This window comes from Chiroxiphia lanceolata, chromosome 10 (genome assembly GCF_009829145.1).
Source record: "Chiroxiphia lanceolata isolate bChiLan1 chromosome 10, bChiLan1.pri, whole genome shotgun sequence".
In the NCBI taxonomy this organism is placed as follows: domain Eukaryota; kingdom Metazoa; phylum Chordata; class Aves; order Passeriformes; family Pipridae; genus Chiroxiphia; species Chiroxiphia lanceolata.
Genome location: NC_045646.1, coordinates 2,401,092 through 2,422,748, shown reverse-complemented (window position 1 = coordinate 2,422,748; position 21,657 = coordinate 2,401,092). Strand labels below are relative to the sequence as shown.

The 21,657-nt window shown below is 41.3% G+C and overlaps 1 long non-coding RNA gene across 2 annotated transcripts; it reads right to left on the bottom strand.

Moving 5' to 3' along the window:
• Window positions 1-1,813: 1,813 nt before the first annotated feature.
• On the bottom strand, window positions 1,814-21,611 carry LOC116791687. Of its 2 annotated transcripts, none has more exons than XR_004358821.1 (4): window positions 21,565-21,611; window positions 21,137-21,264; window positions 15,085-15,251; window positions 1,814-1,920 (listed from the first exon to the last, which is right to left on the bottom strand). It is a non-coding gene; the product is annotated as an uncharacterized LOC116791687 (long non-coding RNA). The 2 variants fall into 2 exon arrangements; XR_004358822.1 differs by having other exon boundaries at window positions 21,525-21,591.
• Window positions 21,612-21,657: the final 46 nt, after the last annotated feature.

The following is a 21,657-nucleotide window of genomic DNA, read 5'->3' as shown; positions in this document are numbered from 1 at the left end:
TTGGAAGAGAACTTAAAGCTCATCTAATTCCACCCCCTGCCATGGGCAGGGACACCTTCCACTAGCCCAGGTTGCTCCAAGCCCCATCCAACCTGACCTTGGACACTTCCAGGGATCCAGGGGCAGCCACAGCTTCTCTGGGCAACCTGTGCCAGGGCCTCCCACCCTCACAGCCAACAATTCCTTCCTAATGTCTCATTTAAACGTCCTCTCTGTCACTTTGAAGCCACTCCCCCTTGTCCTGTCACTCCGTGCTCTTGTAAATGAATGTTTGCAGCATCTGCCAAAGAGCTCCAGTGCAGCCAGGGAGGGGCAGTGGTGTGTCCTGTCCTCCCAGCTCCTGCAGCAGGATCTCAGCTCTCCTGGAAGGACACGGCAGTGGCAGCAGCACGTTCCATTAGTTTTCCCAGCTAATGAAAGACCTCAGCAATTCCTGCTCCTTTCTGGGGAATCGTGCCAGGTATATTCCCAGGCCAATTATTGCTTTCACAAAGAGCTCTAAATCTGTCAACAAGCAAAAGTGTGAACTACAGTATAAAAACCCAGTTAAGACTGAGAGCCAGTTGTTATAAGAGGAGTGTTTCTTCTTGCAGAGGGAACAGTGAAATCTGGCTGTGTGACAGCCAGCCCAGAGCACCACTGCCCAGCTGATGTGTTAGACACTCTTAGACCATGCCAAAAAGCTTGTACTCCTTGTTTTTTACTGATAAATAAAGGCTTATTCTCTGGCATGTCAATATAATAAATATTTTTCCAGCTACTGTGGGAAATTTCAAGAAGGTTCCAACAACCTCCCTCACTGATGGGAAAAAGAGCAAAGGCAGATAATGGATTTTTACCTACAGAAGTAACACTATCTCAATGTGTGTGAATGTATTGATCTAAAAATGAACATGTGTAGGAATTCTGCAGTTTTCCTGTGGAAACTCTGTGTAGGAGTCAGGGAGATAGAAATAATACAACAAAATGTGCTCTGACTGTCACCCATGTGGTGTCACAAGGGCTTTGGGGTTGTTGGCACATATTTACCCATCCTGGAGGAAATGTGGGTGTTGGGAGGGATCAAGAATTCAACAACAGTGATGTGGCTCCAGCAGGAGCAGAGATCAGTCTCAGACATCTGCATTAGCAGGTTGGAATTCTTCAGGGCTCTGCTGTTGGCTTGAATGAAAGCTGGAGGAACCCCAGAGAGCTGTGGATGGGCACACAGACACTTCTGGGATCACAGAATCACAGGATTGTTAAGGCTGGGAAAGATCTCCAGGATTTCAGAGTCCCCCCTGTGCCCCATCCCCACCTTGTCCCCAGCCCAGAGCACTGAGTGCCACATCCAGTCCTTCCTTGGACACCTCCAGGGATGGAGACTCCAAACCTCCCTGGGCAGCCCCTTCCAGTGCCTGACCACCCTTTCCAGGAAGAAATTCCTCCTCATGTCCAGCCTGAACCTCCCTGGGCACAGTTTGAGGATATGTGCTCTTATCCTGTCGTTTTCCTGAAAAGAAGTCAAAAATCTTCTTTCTATTGATTCAGCACTTGAGGAATCTCCCACCCAACTGATCTAGAACATCTGGAAGCTTCTCACACAAGGCAATTCCTTGCCTTCAGCCCTGTGTGCTGGGACTAAATGGAGTGGGATGTCCCCTCAGTCCCTCAGATCTGTTGGCTTGTGCCCAACCAGCACTTTGGCTGCACTCAGTTCCTCTGGGAGAGCTGGATTTTCAGTTGAAGCTTCCCAGGTTTAACTTTTCTACAGAAAAACCCCTTGTAATCTGCAAAGGCTGAACTGTGGATATTCCCCAAGCTGAATCTCAGGGCTGGGTGTTGACCCATCTTGGCTGAAGATCTGGAATTGCCAAAGCTTTGCTCGGAGAGTCCTCAGGAACATTTTGGATTTCATGGGGTACAGCTTGGAAAGATGTTCTGTGGGAAAAGGAGACAAGATTTGATAATCAGATGAACTAAAACTACAGGATTGATGGGGACTGTCAACCTAATTATGGAATGAATCATGTCTGGCTCTACAGTTATTAGTCAAAGTAATTCATTATTTGCTTAAAAATAACATTAAAATTCAACCAATAAAACTACTTATTGATGGCTGCTCTTTTTTTTTTCCTTGTCTAAATGTCATCCCTGTTAAGAAAACGTAAAATAAAAAGTCATTAAATCATCTTAGGCATTAAAAAAAAAAAAATCCATCTTTCATCATTTAAAGAAATAGAAAAGTGAGACATTATCTGACAAATACAGAAGTTCGAAAATTCAGATCCTCACCAGGATCTAAACCCTAAATTCAGATCAAAGCTGCCTAAGGTGAAGGAGAACATTTCATAGAGCAGAAGGACCATGTTTGAACAATCTCCAAGCCTGAATTGACACCAGGGACCCGATCCTGCAGCACACCAGCTCGCCCTTCCCTGTTCCCCCCGGCCCTGGGTGAGGCTGATGCCCAAAGCGGGGGCAGAAATGGCCCAACAGCAGCATGTGCGGGCAGCAGGTCCTGGGGGTGGGTGATGACCCTTCTCCAGAGTTCTGGAATGCTCTGCTCCAGCAGAGCCAGCTCCAAAAGCCCGGGGTGACACCACACCTCCCTCCCTGGGGGCTGCAGGGCTGTGCTCAGCCACCCAAAGCCCTCACTCTGCTGCAGTGACCTACTTTCACATTCTGCTTTCACGAAGTTTAAGAGGAAAAAAAAAAACAACACCCAGTCCCAACCCCCCCCCCCCCCAGTGCCTCAAAAACAAAACCACGAACAAAGAGGCCAGTGACGACTTTTTAACTTGTTCTTTAACGTTCTTAAGCTGCTGTGGAAAATAAATACGACTCAAATCCTGTAATTCATCCCTCCATACCTGAGGCAATACAACAAAATATGCATTTTTGTAGGCTGGCTTTTTGCTTCCAATAGCTTTGTAATATTCTTATCCAAAAGATGAACTGCAAATGCTTTTTTTTTTTCTTTTTTCTTTTTTTTGCATAAGATGCTTTCCTCTGTTGGTAGCAAAGATTGAAGGAATGAAGATTTTCTTTTAAGATCTACGGCAAATAGGACTTAGATTTGATTATTTACATTTGAATATTAGAGATTTTAAATAATATGCCTGAGAAAGACAAATAAATTAAGCCTTCAGAACAGCAAGAACATAATTTTAATCGTGTTTTCCAAGAGGAAAAGCATAAACTCTAAAATGTAGGTTATTTATGGTCCCTGAAATATCATTGCAGTCACAGAGCGAGAAGATTCAATGGCCTGAACTGTCTGAGCATTTGAAGAAAAAGTTAAAAATATGTAAAATTCCAGATAAAGTGAAGAAAGAGAATAAAGGCTGAGAATTGTCTGGATGAGTCCCATAAGCACAGGACATGTTCATAGCAGGCAACAGATGTCCCCAGCAGCAGAGACCTGAGTCAGCAAACCCTGTTTAGCACATATTGTTTAGACTATTCTGCTTTAGGTACACAGTCCTGATATCATTATTTCGGTAGCTTAATGGTCACGTGCCCAGACTGTTCTGTTGCCAAACAGGTGTGCAGTGCTTTTTACAAACCTCCTTTACCATTTTATTGCTTTAGAGAACACACAATGGCCTGTTTCTGCATCTTGATAAAAAAAGGCTAATTCTACCACTTAAATATGCTACATGAGGCACATGAATGAACATATGAGTTAAAACATTTCATAATAATAAAACCAAAAACTATACACAAGCATTTAAACACAACCAATAAATGTCTATTAAAATTTATTGGAGCAGAAAAGCTTTATTCCCAGTCTTTGGAGAAAAAGTTAGTGTTAATGTTATTACTTGGTTAACACAAATCACTTCAGCATTTGTTAAGAACATAAGAAAAAGTCACCAAATCACCAATATATTTCTAGGAATATATTTATAGTATTTGTTTTAAATTTATGATATTGAATATTTGTATTAAGTTGTTCCCTGGGAGTAACAGCAGGTAAAATGAAGTTATATGGGGTTTTTTTCCTGTGTAAAAAAGAAATGAGTGTCTAAATACAAACCAACCAATCAAAACCCCAAACCAACAAATTTAGTTTCACCTTAATAAACTTAAACCCTCAGGTTCTACTTTGCCAATTAGAATCCTGTGGGTTTGTTTTTTTGGTTTTTTTTTTTGGCAGTCATTTTGTATTGGATTCTACCTGGATTCTGCGTTTTTATTGATAGCTTTAAGTTTTTATTTTAATATTTACTCATAATTCGTTGATTTTCTTTGGCGAAGCCTGGCCATGATGAGGACACAGTCCTGATCTAGGAATGAACTCCAGACCAGAAATAATTCATTCTTTGAATTCAAAATTCAACCCTGATCATCCAATAAGTTGCTTAAATTAAGTGGTTGCAGATCCTGCTCTCCCATGGGTCTAATTCCCACATCCCCCGGATCAGCAGTGGGGAACTGCTCCTGTTTTAGTGGCTTGGCAGCAAGGAAAGACTAAAACCTGTGGAGCAGAGCAGTGGGGAAGAGTTCCCATCACAGGACAGCTGGATCAGCTTTGGGTAATTGTGTTTCCTGCAGCCTGACTGCTGACCAGAGCAACAGAGGTGCTCTGGGAAGTGTAAATGCTGCAGGATCCTGTTCTCCACCTTCACTTCTGTGGTTTGGCAGCCTGGCTTGTGTTTAATGTCAGTTCTAATTGCAGCACCAGAGTACCCAATTATATAAAATGATTCTATTGATGACTATGCCATTCCTCCACGGGAAATCTCGGTTTTAAAGACTAGAAATGGAGATGTAGGAATGCTAAAATCTTATTTCCAGTGCAGGCAGACCGGCACAGACTTCCCAGTGTAGCTGCAAACTGATTATCCTATGGAATCATTAATTATTTTGATAAGGGAGTCCCCCATTCTGCCAAAAGAACTTTCTGTTGTTGCATCAGGATGCCTTAAAGCTCAACCAGATAATTCTTAAAAGTCATTTTTTTTCTCTTGAAGTAACTGGCAAAACTACTTGTGCTTAGAACAAGCCCCAGATACACAAGATTTCACTGCACCCAAGGCTGGAGTTCAAAAATTAGTTGTCTTATATTCCAGTCCACTTTACAAAATTCCATGAGTTCATTCGTAAGGAAAGGTCTTAGGAAATGCAGGACAAAGCATCCAAAAAATCCAAACACTTCTAATACTCTCAGTCACGATAAGAAAAGATGTAAAAACTTGACAAATCCTACCTCTGAGGAACCCATCATGTCCCAGGAGAAACAATATCCAGCAATCAGAAAAGTTGTTTGACATTATTCTGGGAAGAAAAAGACATTTACAAAGGGATTGGTGGGGAATTAAAACCCAAATCCAAAAAACAAATAGGATTTGATGATGAAGCTCCTACACAGGAGTTACAAAATGCTCCCCCAGTTTAAGTCTATTAGAATGTATTATATAAGGACATATGACAAATCAGCTGTAATCTGAATAAATACAGTGTCTGGAGCTTTGTTCAGTGAGCAGGGACACAAGGAATTACATCTCTTACTAGGGAAGCTGCCCAGCCAGGAATTTGCCACCAAACTTGAAGACAAAAAAAATAGAAGTCCACCAAAATAAGAAAATAGAGGCCAGAAGGATAAAAAAGGTGCTCTGAGCACAGCAGCACCCTGGCTCCTATTTGATATATAAAATATTTTTATTATATTGTATTATATTATGTTTGTTATAGGAAAAACAAGTTTTAAGAGTTTGGGGAGAAGATAAAGAAGTCAATTTGCACATGAGCAAAGAACCACATGACTGATTCCATGGTCACATATCTATGGGAACTGTTGTGTCAGTGTGATCATGGGAGGAATCAGACTTGGAAGAAAAGAATAGAGAAATAATATTTCAGAGGTTTTAAGCTGTTAATAACCCTAGAAACAATTTCTTTTGTTTCTATTTTAAATTTTATTTAAATTTATTTAATTAAATTTCTATTTTAAATATCTGAGAAAATTTAAAATAGAAAACCTAGCTAAGAAATTCATAGAAATAAATTCCACGCTCCCAGAAATGGACTGGGAAAATCAGATTTTTTTTAAGCAGGTAAAACAGGACTTGTCACAGTTGGAGAAAACAGAAGATGTGATATGGACAAGACTTATGTATGGGAACACATATTATAAACTTACTATGGAAACTGCAAGTAAAACTTGAATATTAGAGAACTTTTGATTAATGTCTCTTCTTCCTGCACTTCCATCTCTGCATTTAATCTCTGAATTAAAATGTTTTGATGGTGGATTCTGCCACTCCCCAGCACAGACATTTCAAGACATTGCAAGAAATATCTCCAAGCTGAACGTGCCCCACCATCCTTTTAATCCATTCCCACTGTTCCCTGCAAGCCCAGCCAATTGTGCCATTGATTTCCATGGCCTTCAGATTCAGCCTCGTGGGACTGAGAGATAAATGTATTCCAGACTCCAGAATGAAGGTTTAAAAAGAGAGGGCAGGGAGATTAATGCATTTGTAACCCTAGTTTCCACAGGGCCAATAAAGAATAAGAAGGATAAAGGATTATGACTCAAAATAATATATCCTTAAAATACAGTGTTTGGGAAGGGCTGCACTGAGCCCAGCGATATGGATATTTTCTCCATTCCAAAAAGTGGACATGTGCCCAGAGAAGCTGTGGCTGCCTCATCCCTGGAAGTGTCCAAGGCCAGGTTGGATGGGGCTTGGAGCAACCTGGGATAGAGGAAGGTGTCCCTGCCCATGGCAGGGGTGGGACTGGATGAGCTTTAAGGTCCCTTCCATCCCAAACCAGTCTGGGATTCCATGATCCTCAGACGTGGATTTGCCACAAGGATTCATCACTAGGAGGAAAATCATGGGATATTGGGAAGAAATTCTTCTCTGTGAGGGTGGTGATCCTCTCTGAAGTCAAAAGAAATCTCATCACTAAAAGTAAGATTTTTCTTTCATGGTACTCAGGAGTAGAGTTTTCCAGCCTGAATTTTGTAAGGAACTCCTTGCTCAGGTGCCATTCAGAGCACAGGGATGTTGAGCTTTGTCCTTGTAACCTGTTATTTTAAAGAGAGTCCTTTGGAGCCTCACAGGCTTCCCGTTGTCACCAGGACCAAGGAAGATATGGAAAAGCTGGATGGGAATGACAGGGAGATTAATGGACCAAAGAAACCCCTGGGAAATCTCCAGCTGTTACCCAGAGAGGTAAAGATTGCCCAGAGCAGCTGTGGCTGCCCCATCCCTGGAAGTGTCCAAGGCCAGGTTGGAGCAATCTGGGATAGTGGAAAGTGTCCCTGCCCATGGCACAGGGTGGAATTGGATGGTCTTCAAGGTCCCTTCCCACCAAAACCATTCTGTCATTCCATGCTCTGAAAGCCCCCCAAAAAGACACTTCCTGACACCCTAAACAGCTGTTCTGCACATAAATGTGATACATGGAATTTATATGGAATTTGACAAAATACTGTGCCTGAGGTGCAGCATATTTAAGAATTAACACCATTATCAGCACTTTGGCTACAGCTCTTCATTCTTTGCCATTATAATTTTGCATTTAGCAGCCAAACTGAATATTTCTCTCCCTCTTCCCCCAGTGCAGGCAGAGGAAGGTCCCACCTCAGCCAAAGTGCCACCAGCACCCCCCTGCAGTCAGGTTTGGGAGAAGAGAGTCTCTACAAAAGCACCTTCACCCAGAGCTGAATTGTGCCCAATGTCTTGTTGAAGTCAGTTCACTTCAGGCAAGTTTTAACTTGCTTTTCTTTCCTCCTGCAACCAGAACCAAGAATTATTATTATTATTTATTTTTTTTAAGGCTTATTCATGCTTGTTCATCAAGGACTTGCTGCAGATCCAATCAGCCAAGCAGCACAAGGTGACTCAGAGCTGGCAGGTCACAAAGAAGCAGCAGAGCACAAATAGCAAGTGCTTATTTAAAATCAGTTCTGGTCAATATAAGGACTTAAAAATTTCCCCCAGACAGTGGTCAGATAATTTCAAATAATGGGGGTATTTGAGAAAATCGTTTTCTCTGCTGGTGGATATTCTCTGAGTCACATTGATCAAATGACTCATGAATTATTTAGTCAGCTCTTAACCTTACGAGGGAAAACTATTGATTTTGCTTCATATATCATATTATGGAATCAAAATATAGGGAAAAATACCATGCCAAAAGTGGCAGAGAAACAGCCCATCAGCCTGTGTTTATCTGCCCTGTAACAGAGAAACAAGGAGAGTTTGCAACTGCAAAGTTAGAAAGTGGTTCTGCCTTCCCTGGCATCTCCAAAACCCTGTAAAGAGGATTTTTCCTTTGTATAGCAGAAAAACACATTTTGATTTAGATTAAGAACGTAAATATTCTACTCTCATTTCAAACAAAGCCACTGTTTGTGTATAAACCGAAGCTGAAACAAATATCCAAGTGAAAAATACCAAAATGAAGTATTTATGTCACTGGGTTAACATGGGTGTGGGAAAAGCACTCAAAGTTTAAAGAGAGCTTTCTAATAGACATGAAAATTTTGTCTTTTTTTTTTAGCACTAAACTACACAGAGAACAGTAGATTTTGCAAGGGGAAGAAACAACAGTACCATAAATAAAAGTTACAGTGGAGAAAAATAATAAATCCTCTCTCCTTCTCGTTAATACATTATTAAAAAACAAACACTGTGGTTGAAGGTGGACGACACCAGGAGGTACAAAATGAGTGTTAAGCCCTTGAAATAAAACAGCTGGAGATTTCCCAGGGGTTTCTTTGGTCCATTAATCTCCCTGTCATTCCCATCCAGCTTTTCCATATCTTCCTTGGACCTGGTGGAAACGGGAAGCTTGTGAGGCTCCAAAGGACTCTCGTTAAAATAACAGGTTAAAAGGACAAAGCTCGGCCCTGAATGGCACCTGAGCAAGGAGTTCCTTACAAAATTCTGGCTGGAAAATTCTACTCCCAAGTACCTTAAAAGAAAAAAAATCTTACTTTTAGTTTTGCACCTTCTTTTTGACTTCATAAAACCTGTGAAAAAAATGCTTGAACTTTTTATTTTCAGTGGCCTCACGCAGCAAAGTTTGGGAATCACCACTCTGAATTCAGTGTTCCCATCTCCAGCTCTCAGTGGAAATGGAAAATACAGGAAAAAATATTAGTAAAAGCTGTAATTCAATGTGAGGGCTTTTTTAATATTTCTATTGTTCTGCAAATTAATACCTGTCTTAATTCAAATTAAACCTCAGTGGTCCTGAAGGGAGGAGTCAGCACTGATGACACCATAACCAAATTTCCTGAATTCCTCTCAAATTTAGTGTTTATTAGGAGGTAGTTCATGACAATATTACACAGGGTTTAAAAATAAATCTTTTGGTGATGTATGGGGTTGTCACCTCTCTAGAATGGAACATTTCTGCTCACAAGAAACTTGGAGGAAGTGTTATTTTGGGAGAAGAACTCAGTACTTTTGTCCTCTGTCCCTGTCCTCTGCTCTGGAGTAAAATCCACCCCAGGAGGATAAGAAAAAAAGGCCCCCAAAAAATCAATATAAATATTTCTTCCTTCAAATCACAGTTGGCAAATTAGATCCACATTTCTTTGAGAGAAATTGCTTTAGTGTGAAGCATCTCTGTCAAATGAGATTTCAAATATCTTGTGTTTCCAAGTTTCCTGTGGTTGCTTATATAATACACTTACTACGTTGGAAGAGTTATCCTCTGGACTGGATTTATTGACATAATCCAGAGGTATTTTAGCATCATATTTCACATTTTGGAAGATATTTTGTCTCCATGTGCTCATTTGGTGCAGTTTGGGGATTTGAGTCGTTGTCTTTGACACGTAAACAGCTGAGACTGATGGCCAACCTCGCAAATGAGAGAGGCAAAGATAATTCCATCTCCCCCAGCAGGACAGGAGAACTTCAAACTGAACTGAGGGTGAGGAGACTACTAGAAAAAGTCTGACTATTTTATCTGCTGAGTGAAATTGCCTCATTCAGAGAACACTTCTCACTGTTCTACACCTTAAAGACACGTGGGAAGGGTCACAGAGACACAGCAGAGGAGCAGCAGAAATGAGCAGGCCAAGCAAAGTCAGACTTACATTACTTATAATGCGATTTCTCAGCACACAGACATTGATTTTCCAGGCAAGAGATGAGTAATTTAACATCAGGTATAGTTTTGAATGTATTGTCCTTTGTTTGAGATAAATTTCAGCAGGTTTGGGACTGCCCAGCTACTGCACTTAAATATTAAACCCTCTTCTGGCAAGTGGGCAGGAAGGCACCACACAGGATAACCAAGTCTTTCAATAATTTGATTTGATAACTGGTCACATTTGATAATTGATTTCTGAGATCCCAGCTGGAGCACTGCCTCCAGCTCCTGGATCACCAGCACAGGAAGGACATGGAGCTGTTGGAGCCAGTCCAGAGGAGACACCAAGATGATCAGAGGGCTGGAGCAGCTCTGCTGGGAGGAAAGGCTGAGAGAGCTGGGATTGTCCAGCCTGGAGAAGAGAAGCTTTGGGGTGACCTGATTGTGGCCTTCCAGTGCTGAAGGAACTACAAGAAACATGGAGAGAGACTGTTGACAAGGGACGGAGTGACAGGATAAGAGGGAATGGCTTCCAGTGCCAGAGGGCAGGGCTGAGTGGGATATTGGGAAGAAATTCTTCCCTGTGAGGGTGAGGAGGTCCTGGCACAGATTGCCCAGAGAAGCTGTGGCTGCCCCATCCCTGGAAGTGTCCAAGGCCAGGTTGGACAGGGCTTGGAGCAACCTGGGCTGGTGGAAGGTGTCCCTGCCCATGGCAGGGGGGGAATGAGATGACCTTTATGGTCCTTCCAACCCAAACCCTTCTGAGATTCTGTGATGATAATGACTGTCAGTGTATAAACAAATCATCACCATAAACCCACCCATAAATAAAGTAAAAAAATAACCTTATTTGGTCCACAAATATAAGAAACCAAATTGCTTCCCTCGATTACTCATGTTCAAGGGACACTGGCCACTTCACAACTGAATTTGCTGTTAAAAAAATCTCATTTTGAATTCAGCTCTAAAGCAAAACCAATTGCATTTTTAGGAGCAAACAGGACATTCAAACTTGAATGTAGTGGAAATAAACAGTAGAAGCTGTTCAGGCTTAAGGTCAACATATATTAACAATCAGAGAGCCAAAGCAAATTCCTTAGGGACGAAACCTCTAATAACTGCCCAACGGTAAACCAATTATGAAATTAGGACAACCGGACAAGAAAACCCCTTTGCAGCTACAAAGCTTTTTGAAGTTTTTAAATTTTAACATTTTGCTGTTGGATTTTTTTTGTGTGTGTGAAGAAATTTCGTGAAATTGCAAAATAAATGAGAAAAAAGACAGCAGGACTTAATTTTTTTTTTGGGGGGGGGTGTCAGAAATATAAAAGAAAGAGTTTTTTCCCCCTAGACCAGGAATTATCACTAAATGGAAATCAGTACATTTTACAGTTTATGATGCACGAGTATTTAAGCTTCTGAATCAAAATGTTGCTGCTGAGAGTTGTGCCTTCCTTCCCCTCATTTTAAATCCCTTTGTCTCTGGAGCAGGAATTACTTTCTTTTCTCTCTTCCAGGTGGAAGGGAGGCCAGGAGCAAAAAAATTAATCTATTCAAGAGTAGCAGAATTTGTCAAAGCTTGATCTATGGCTCACTCTGCCTAGAAAAAAACATCATTTCATAGAAAGTTGATGTGTTTTTTTCATTACTGAGGCAGCATTCTGTTTAATAACAGCATTCCAACGTGTTATTGATCTGTGTATTGGAACAATTCTTACCATTCAGGTTGTCACATGGATATAATACACATTTACCAACATTTTCTACAAGGTCAAGGCCACGCACACGGAATGGATAAAGAAATTAAACATAAGGCACATTCTATATGGTCTTACACTATTCAAACCTGAGAAATACTTAAAATACAAGCTATATTTATCAAGAAAATATATTCATTTAAATAATATTTCATCTGAGTCGTGTTTATTACATTCTATTTTATTTTTTATTCTAGGAATCTGAACTTAAATTCAGACGTAGAATATTAAGACCAAAATATATCTGAAATATCTTATTCACTTCAGTCTGATGCCTCTGGACACACCAGTGCAACTGAGAAGAGAATTCTCCCAGCTGAAGGTAATTCCATGCTCAGTTTTTATGTGAACAAATTGACACTAAATACAATGAGAGCTCTGGGAATCAAAGCTCTTCCATGAAGGACAGATGCTCCTTTATCTCTGCAGGGATAAAAGAATCCCAGAATGGTTTAGGTTGGAAAGGACCTTAAGGATCATCCCTGCCATGGGCAGGGACACCTTCCACTAGCCCAGGTTGCTCCAACCTGGCCTTGGACACTTCCAGGGATGGGGCAGCCACAGCTTCTCTGGGCAACCTCTGCAGGGCCTCCCCACTCTCACAGCCAAGAATTTCTTCCCAATATCCCATCTAAACCTCCCATCCTTCAGCTCAAAGTCGTTCCCCCTTGTCCCATCACTCCATGCCCTTTGGAGCACCCTCTGCTTCCTCTCCTGATTCATGTCTTGAGATCTCACTCCCTCTTATTTCCATTTGCTGATCCCTACAACCAGCAGGTAAATCCGGTCTGGAATCTTCCACCCACCCCATCCTTTCCTGGGTGCATGAATATGGAGTCATTTCTACAGCAGCAAATCCTCCCAGTTTCCCAGCTCAGCCTGGCAGAGGCTTCCTATTCTTGTAAACAATTTTGGAGCCGTAAATGCCTCCGCCGCAAATCGATGCCTCTCAGGTACAAAAAGATATATTGTCACAGGATAATATCTCTCCCTTTTTTTTTTTTTCCTGCTTTTTTCAATGCTGTCAAAACAAATGCTTTGCTTGAAAATAATTCCTGCAATATCTCGGAGTCCCCACTCGTTCCACAAATACGAGCAGTCAAAATTAAAGGGATTTGTCATCGCGGAGTCAAATCCGGGAACTAAACGTGAGCCACGTCCCATCCCAGTGCTTTGTGTGAGGGGAATCAGCTCCTAACAGGAGAAAAATTGCCCATTTGGGGTGCTCCAGGTGACACATTAGACAGAAACATTCAGACAATGCAAGAGCAGGATCCCTGCTATGTGGGAAAACAGGTTTTGCTGCTTGTAGAAGTTAAGAGGAATCAATATCCAAAAGCTTTGTTGCATGATTGTGTTGTCTGGAATGATTCCAGGTCCCTCCCCACCTCACCAATTTCCCAGGCAGTTATGAGCCTGTTGTCCCTCTGACATGGCTCTTCCATGGGGATTTATAGGATCTGCTTATTCCACTGCCTTTTCCCCTTTATTTGTGTTTAATGAAGAAATATCAGGTGTCTCTGTGCTGTAACTCCTTCAAAGAGAGACCAGATTGTTTCAAAATCAACAAGCAATCTAAGAGTTTAGTCTGGTGCATCAAATGAGTGTTTCCCATATGGAAGGTCTTTCATGATTAATAAATTCATTGGAAAAATGAAAAAAAAATAAAAGAAAAGCCAAGGAAAAAGGATGAATTAGTCCCAGAGTTCAGAAGGTTTAAGTAGGAGTGATTACAAGGAATCAAAGCAAAAACCATAAGTGAGGAGAAAAATAGAAAACCACCCAAGAAATTATGTTGCTGAGAGAAGTCTCAGATATTAAATTATTTTAAAGTAGTCCTGCAGTGCCAAAGCAACTAAAGAAAATGTTCAACCAAATCTGTCTAGGCGGTGTCATTTTTAAAAATGGTATTAAAATACAAATCATAGCACAAAAGAACATCTGTAATTTCAGCAGATGATTACTAACTGCACTAATTAAGGAGCTCTAATTGACTCCATCGAAGTCAAGAGACAATTCATGTGTATATCTCTGCAAGACTCAGTAATCATCATCTCTGCAAAGTAACTTTTAAATGAGTTATCCTGCAGCTTTTATCACCCGGAGAGCTGCTCTCAGTCCATGATTTGCAGATCCCAAGGGACCATGGATTACTTTGGAGGCACTGAAGGTAACCAAGAAAAGCCTGGTTGCCGTCAGTACACCTTCCCTGGAATCTTTCAAGGCTCCCAAAATTGAGAAAGACGAGAAAGGGAACAGAGGGAATACATTTTTCCTGCTTTATTACTTTATTAAAGCTTCCTAAACTTCGGAGCACTTTCAAAATATCAAACGATATCTTCTTGCTTGCCCCTGAAGAATTCCTATTTTCCTGCCCTTCTTAATTACAGAGATAGAACATTAAAAATTCATTTAAATGCTCAAACCCCAAACATTTTAACTCTTGCAACCGCTGCTTCTAGAAAACAGGTTTTATGCCTTAAAACTTCACCTCAGCTTGTTATTTAAACTGGGAAAATGAGAATCACAGGATGGTTTGGCTTGGAAGGGACCTTAAAAGGGGTCTCATTTTATGTTGTCTCATGACCTAGTGGAAGGGGTTGGAACTGGATGATCTTTAAGGTCCCTCCCAACTCAAATCATTCTGGGATTCCATGATTTATCCCTATAATACTTTTCTTTAAATTGAAGCCCAACAAGAACAATCAGTCCCTCAACTTCCCATGAAATCCCTTTATGGATTTGCAGCCTTTTCTTTGTGGTCATTCCCTTCCTCCAACCCAAACACACTGAGCTTTCCTGGCCTCCAACTCTTTGATTTGCACTCTCCAGCTCTCTTATTTATCTTCCTTTTCTATAAACTTCACTGTCAAAAGCTTAATGTTGCTTTTTAAATGTGACCTTCTCTGTTCAAAATTGAAGGGACCATATTTTCTTCATTTATAGCCAGGGTTTTACAGGGGACCAAAAACTCAAAAACTGAGAACTTACCTACTCCACCATGTCCCTGCACAGCCTGTTCCAATGCCTGACCTTTCTTTCAGGGAAGAAATTTTCCCTAATATCCAATCTAAACATTCCCCTGGTGCAACTTAAGAATACTCATCCCTGTATCCCCATCATGTGCAGCCTTTCCCACTCCAAGAGTTTGGTGCTGAGCACTTAGACAGCCCCAGGGAGAGGTTTTTCCCCACAAGATAGAGATAAATAACCATCCAAAGAGTTAAAAAAAAATACATTTAGAAATTTTAACTCCCAGAACCCCCCCCCCAGGTCTCACCTGGTTCTGTGGATTCCTGCAGTTCCTTGGGGATCACAGTGGAACAGGAACCATCAGCTCCAGACAAGTCCCCCCAGGGCTTCCCCAGGTGTGTGGGGATGAGGATTCAGGTGATGGCATTTAAATAAATCTCCTGCCAGACCAATTCTCCTTTAATCCAGGTTCAGCTGGGACAAGGAAAGATAAGGTGGTGCTTAAGCCCCTAAAATGCAGTCTCATGTCAAATAAACCCAAAACCATGGTGTATATATATAAAAAAAATAATCTTGTAAAGCAGTGATTTTATACAGTGTGGAGCACTTTATATTTATTAATCTGATTATAAACAAAGACCCTACATTTATTTATGTTGTTTGTACCGGTCCCTGTCCTGGCTACAAAGCAGAGGTTTACACCACCTGGTGCCTCATTCTACAGTGTGTCCTCTCCCATTCCTCTGAGTGAGCAAAGAGACTTCAAATATACATCAAATATACTTCAAAGATTAGGCCCATCATTTCAGAAACCCCACCTTGTGGCAGGCACCGTGAATTAACCCTCTGGACATTATCAACACTTCAGAGCTATTTCTGGAGGAGATTAAAAAAAAAAAAGAAAGGATGAAAAAGTTGCCAAAGTTTTAGAGCTCTAATGAGAACTGCCATTGAAAAATTATTTTATTTTGTTTGGGTTTTTTTGTCTGTGAATTCCAAACATTTGTTCACTTGGTTGTTTATTTAAGGAAATAATTATATTTGAACGTAAGGTGCCTTTGCATGGGGGAGTGGGCACTGGATCGAGGATGGTTTTGGCACTTTGGGAGCCATGACAACCCAAAAATTCTTGGGCTGTTGCAGCATTTGGAAGGTGCCAGCAGAGGCTGTGAAAGGCTCCAGGACCTGCTGGGCTCTGGCAGAGCTCAGGAATGTGGGATAACGTACATGGGAAGGCAAAGGTGCTGCAGAAGCAGCAAAGAAGCAACATCTGTGGTAGCTCCCTTTGCCTGGAAAATTAAGCTGTTCTATGCCCCATAATGCACTTTCCAGCTCTTCCTGCAAGATATTATTGGAGAAACATTAAAACTGCCTCATGCCTGGAAAAAAGGATTGATTTAAAATCAGAAATAACTGTTAGGTGAGAACCTTAGCCCAGGGCAAGCACTACAAATCTGCCCTTTGTAAGCATATAGAAAGGAGATGAAAAATCAGCAAGGACATGAAAAATCAGTTCAGCCTCTGATGATGTGTTGCACAGAAGGACCAAGGAAGGACAATGATCCCTGTTCACTGCTGGGTGGTGGGTATGAAAAACCCCTCTTTCGAGGTCAGGAGACATTTTGTGGTTGAAGAAATGTATTTACAGACTTGGGCCGTTGTTGTGGAAGAGGTGGACGTTTTGTGCTGGTCAGATCAGCTTAATTGGACTTGAGCCTGAGTGGCATCTTCTGCTGTCCCCTTTGGTGTCCATGGTAGGAAAACTGTCTCACCTGCATTTGGCAAGAGCTGGAACCATTGGCACCATTTGATTTCCACGCTGTGGAAAGGGAAGTTTCTTCCCTTCCTCCCCAGAGCCTCAGGCTGGGGGTTCAGCAGCACATCCACCGCTGGCAGATGGCCCACACACCGCTGCCCCCAAACACTTGTTCATAGCCAGGAATAAAGATTTGCAGAGCTCCAAATAAATCACAGTTTAACTTCCCTGATCAAACCCAAGACCACTGGAGCTGAGAACTGCATGCCAGGCGACTTCGGGAGGGTCCCCCCGGTTCAGGAACATGAACAGCATCAATAAATTGGGCTGCTCAGCACGGCCCTGTGGCAGCTCCCACGCTGCTCCAGTCGATAGGAAAGATTTCCTCTAATAGCTTTGGAAAAGGGCTGGAGCACAGAGCCGGCTGCCAGCTCAGGGGAGTCACAGCAACACAACATCCTGAGCACCTGGAAAGCAAGAAAACGATGCAGAATGAAACAGAGCACGGCCTGAAAAATTTACCTGAGTGTAGCAAAACGAGGCCTGAAGAGTTAACTCTGAATGCATACCCTGAGTAAAGGAATAAGAGAACTAGAACTCAAGGACTGATGGAAAATAACACATACAGAAATCTGACACACAAGAGAACATAAAGGAAAGGAAATAATAGAACACTAAGAACGCTAACATACACGTAAATATATATATGGTAAGAACACAGGAAGATAAGGGGAAAAAGGAGGATCAGGGTCCAGAAACTCCTGCCAGATGTTCAGAAAGCCCTGCCAAATACATCTAGTAGTCAGCCAAATTAAAGAAAGTTCAAAAGTTTACCTGAGAAAGAGGAGTAAAACTAAGACCCCTGAGGCTGAAGTAACAGGATGTACCACCAAGATTATCCCCAAAATGAAGACCACGCCCCGACTCCGCCCTAACTCTGCGTGTTATGAATATTATAACTAGATGTTGCAATACTATGAATATTCGTGGAAAATGATGTAATCTCTTAACAAGAATTGTATAAATAATCCAGCTGTTCACTGCCTGCTTTGGAGCTCTTTGTCCGGCGCCAGCTGGGAGTTCCCCAACACTGCTTTGCAATAAATACCTCCTGCTTAAAGACTAAAAACTCAGTCTGAGCAGTTCCTCTGCGCCCTTTGAGGCAAAATTCGGCATCAGAATGCATGGATTTCCTCAACTGAGGAAAAGGAGCACGGAAATATTCATGTAACAGTGTGAAAACGCTGATTATTAATATTTTCAGCCAGTTCCTTCTCTCAGCAAGCAGCTCCACTACCTCTCACCATCCATGTGTCCACAGACGTACCCAGAGATCCATAGGAACAACCACTTCTTGATTTCTGCACCAAAGTTACTTCTCTGCCTCTTCAGTAAGCAGAGGACAAAGGGAATATGCCTTTGCAAGGCACAGGAATTCTGTGACAGTAAATCTGATGTCACTTCAGATTACCAAGTTCTACCTAAAATGCAACACAAGCCCCACAGACCAATTTCTATCCTTTTTTAGTATTCCTGCCTACACTGACAACGTATAAATGAGCACAGATGTTGTCTTAATGTATTTAGGGAGACATAAATCTGAAAAAAAAAATCATCTTTCTTCTTCACTAGTAAATCTCGTTTTGAGCTAAAATAAACATTCAGGGAAAATACTTAAACACAGGAGGATGAGCTAAGAATGTAAAATTTGGCTGAGTAATGAGTAAATAGGAGCATGAACTACCTATAAATATTTGATGAATGAGCTGAAGTAGGAAAAAAAATTGTGTAGGGTGATGTAAGGGGGTACAACTTAAAGGGATGGGTCTTCTTGACCATGAGATAGTAGATTGTGGAATAAGATTGTGATAGCAGATTGTCTGCCATGGGAAGAAATAGAAACACTATAATATAGATTACTTCAGATATGATTGGAGAAAATACCCTAAAAGCTAAAACATGCAGCAGATATTCCAGGATTTGAGGGGACAACATGGAAATCAAATGGTGCCAATGGTTCCAGCTCTTGCCAAATGCAGGTGAGACAGTTTTCCTACCATGGACACCAAAGGGGACAGCAGAAGATGCCACTCAGGCTCAAGTCCAATTAAGCTGATCTGACCAGCACAAAACGTCCACTTCTTCCACAACAACGGCCCCAGTCTGTAAATACATTTCTTCAACCACAAAATGTCTCCTGACCTCGAAAGAGGGGTTTTTCATACCCACCACCCAGCAGTGAACAGGGATCATTGGCCTTCCTTGGTCCTCCTGTGCAACACATCATCAGAGGCTGAACTGATTTTTCATGTCCTTGCTGATTTTTCATCTCCTTTCTATATGTTTACAAAGGGCAGATTTGTAGTGCTTGCCCTGGGCTAAGGTTCTCACCTAACTGCAAAAATTAAAGCGATGTATCTTTTTTACCTTTTAGATTTGCCTACAAGTCCACATTATTATATATACTATATCTATCTATCTATCTATAGATATATTATTAGATATATGCATAAATAGATGATACATCTCCATTTAAATACCTAATTTGCATATATTTACGTAAGGAAAGACTGGACATGACACACAGTGCCGTGATGGTGTTTGGTCATAGGCTGGACTCAATCTCAGAGGTCTTTTCCAACCTAACAGATTGTGTGATATATATATATATATAAATATAGAAATATGTATATATAAAACCTATGGTGTGCAGAGAAGAGGGTTCTCAAGCCAAGCTTATTGAGATTCAAAGTACAACAGACCTTTTCACCATCAGATGAACACGAATATTTCGAGGTAAATTTGCATTTCATAGCCAGGGGCATCATTTGCAGGTGACTGAACAATCAATTAAAACAGCTCGGGTAGGTTTTTCTGTGAGGTGGTGTTGTTTTTTTTTTTTATATAACCAGGTCACTGCTGCTTATTCACATGGTTTGGGGCATTTTAGACATTAATAACACAAAGTTTTCCTCAAGATTTCTGGTGCTGTCTCATGGGTTTAATTTTTATTTTGCCCAAGCTGATGGAGGACCAAATGTGCACCTTACAACACCCTGAAACACTGATCAGCCTTAGCAGAGTTATAGATCTGTGCTGCTGTGACCATTTCTCTATATTATTAATTAAAATTTACAAATTAAATGCAGACCATGAAGCCCTCACAAAATGGTGATTCCAAGGCCTGGAGTTCTTGGACTTTGGATAAAGCGAAAAATGAGTCTTTGGACTTTGGATATAGTGAAAAATGAGTCTTTGAGGGTGGTAAAAATTTGGAATGTGTTGCCCAGAGAAGCTGTGGCTGCCCCATCCCTGGAACATTCAAGGCCAAGTTGGATGAGGTTCTGAGCAAGCTGGTCTATGGAAGGTGTCCCTGCCCATGGCAGTGGGTGGAATGAGATGGCCTTTAAGGTCCCTTCCAACCCAAACTATTACCACGGTCTGAGTCAGCAAAACTGAAGGATTTGGGAGTTTGATGAGCCTCAGGATCACAGAATCCCAGAACATGCTGAGTTTGAAGGGACCCACCAGGATCATAGATTCTACCCCTGAGCCCTGCACAGGACCATGCCCAGGAGTCACACCCTGTGCCCCAGAGGATCAGCCAAACCGTTCTTTGCTTTCAAAAGCAATCATTTCCTGGCCTCTATGTTATTTATAACCAGTTTTCTATGGTTATTTCCAATTTCTCTGTCATGTTCAACTGTATTTTTTCATCAGCCTCCCATTCCAGCTCCAAGCCACTGCTCGGTGTGAGCCTGTTAAACAGGTCATGAACTCCACAGCCACAGTTACCAAAACCCTTATTTCCATTAGTGATTAATAATTGTTCTTTCTTGGGATAGATATTTTTAGCTGTCTGAACAAAGGCTCTTATCCATAACAGGGTTCAACACTTCTGTGATTGAGTTGCCTCCTTTATTTTATGGTTAGATTCTCAATCATGGAAAAACAATTTTATCACTAGAACTGAGTCAATCATCCTAAAAAATACATGGTTAATGTTTGGGTTTATTTCTTTTTTCAGAAGCTGTTCATCAAACACTTGTGAATAATGAATGTACAACTTCTCATCAGACATGATATGTAAATTCTGGGCTCGACCCATCCAATAATTTATTTATCAAGAACAGTTTGAGCAGTGCATCAAAAAGCAGCAAATTAGTTCTCTATCAACAGCCAATTGAACTTTCTGACTCTGAGTAGAAGTGTTTGCAAACCAGGAGCACAAACTTGTGGGGGAGAGGAGCTTTAGACAAAGTTTATTAGAGAAAGGACCCCCTTGCTTTCTAAACTCCTCCTGGGTCCAGTCTGAGGCTAAGACTTAGGCAACAGTTTAAGTCCAACTTTGTCCCACAGGGTTAAAGATGACAAGCTGGGTATATTAATATAAGTGAATTATTTATCATGACAAATGATCAGACAAAAGGTCTTAATTAGAATTATTTACCACAGAGTATAAAAGCTAAAACTCCTGGTAGTATAACATAAAATAGGGTAGTGCACTATATCAAAGCAATTATGTCAAAGCAGTTATATCAAAGCAATTATATTAAAGCTGACAACAAGAAATAATCATTAATTAGAGGTTGATGTAACTCACCGAACCAAAGCCTGTGAGCAGATCTCTCTCTCTGAACCTCCAGGAGTGTCCCCATCACAAGGGAGAAACTCCACACACTCCAAGGAGGGTTAAATTGGAAGAATCTGATGGTCTGGAAGTGGCCTGGGCTTTTAGAGTATAAAGGGATTGATTTAGTCAAGTGCCCAGGTCAGCTGAGCAGCTCATCTGCCAAATCTCTGCCTCACTATCAGGAGGTTAATTTGGGGCTGATGAGCCAGACTGGTTTTAGCAGAATTCAACACCAAAACCTTGCAAAGCAGGGCCTTGTTTGAGTTGTTTGACCACATTCCAAGAGCAAAATGTCCTGTTACACACACACACACACTGCCCAGGAAAAGTCAAGGCTTTCCTTCCCAACCTCCCTCACATTTCCATCCAAAAACTCTCCAAACCTAACAACGTTCCACCTCAGGGATGTAAAACCTTTGCAAACCCTTCCCACTTGGTTCAGCATTCAAATAATTTCCTTAATTTAAAATATAACCTCTCAGGTTTATTCA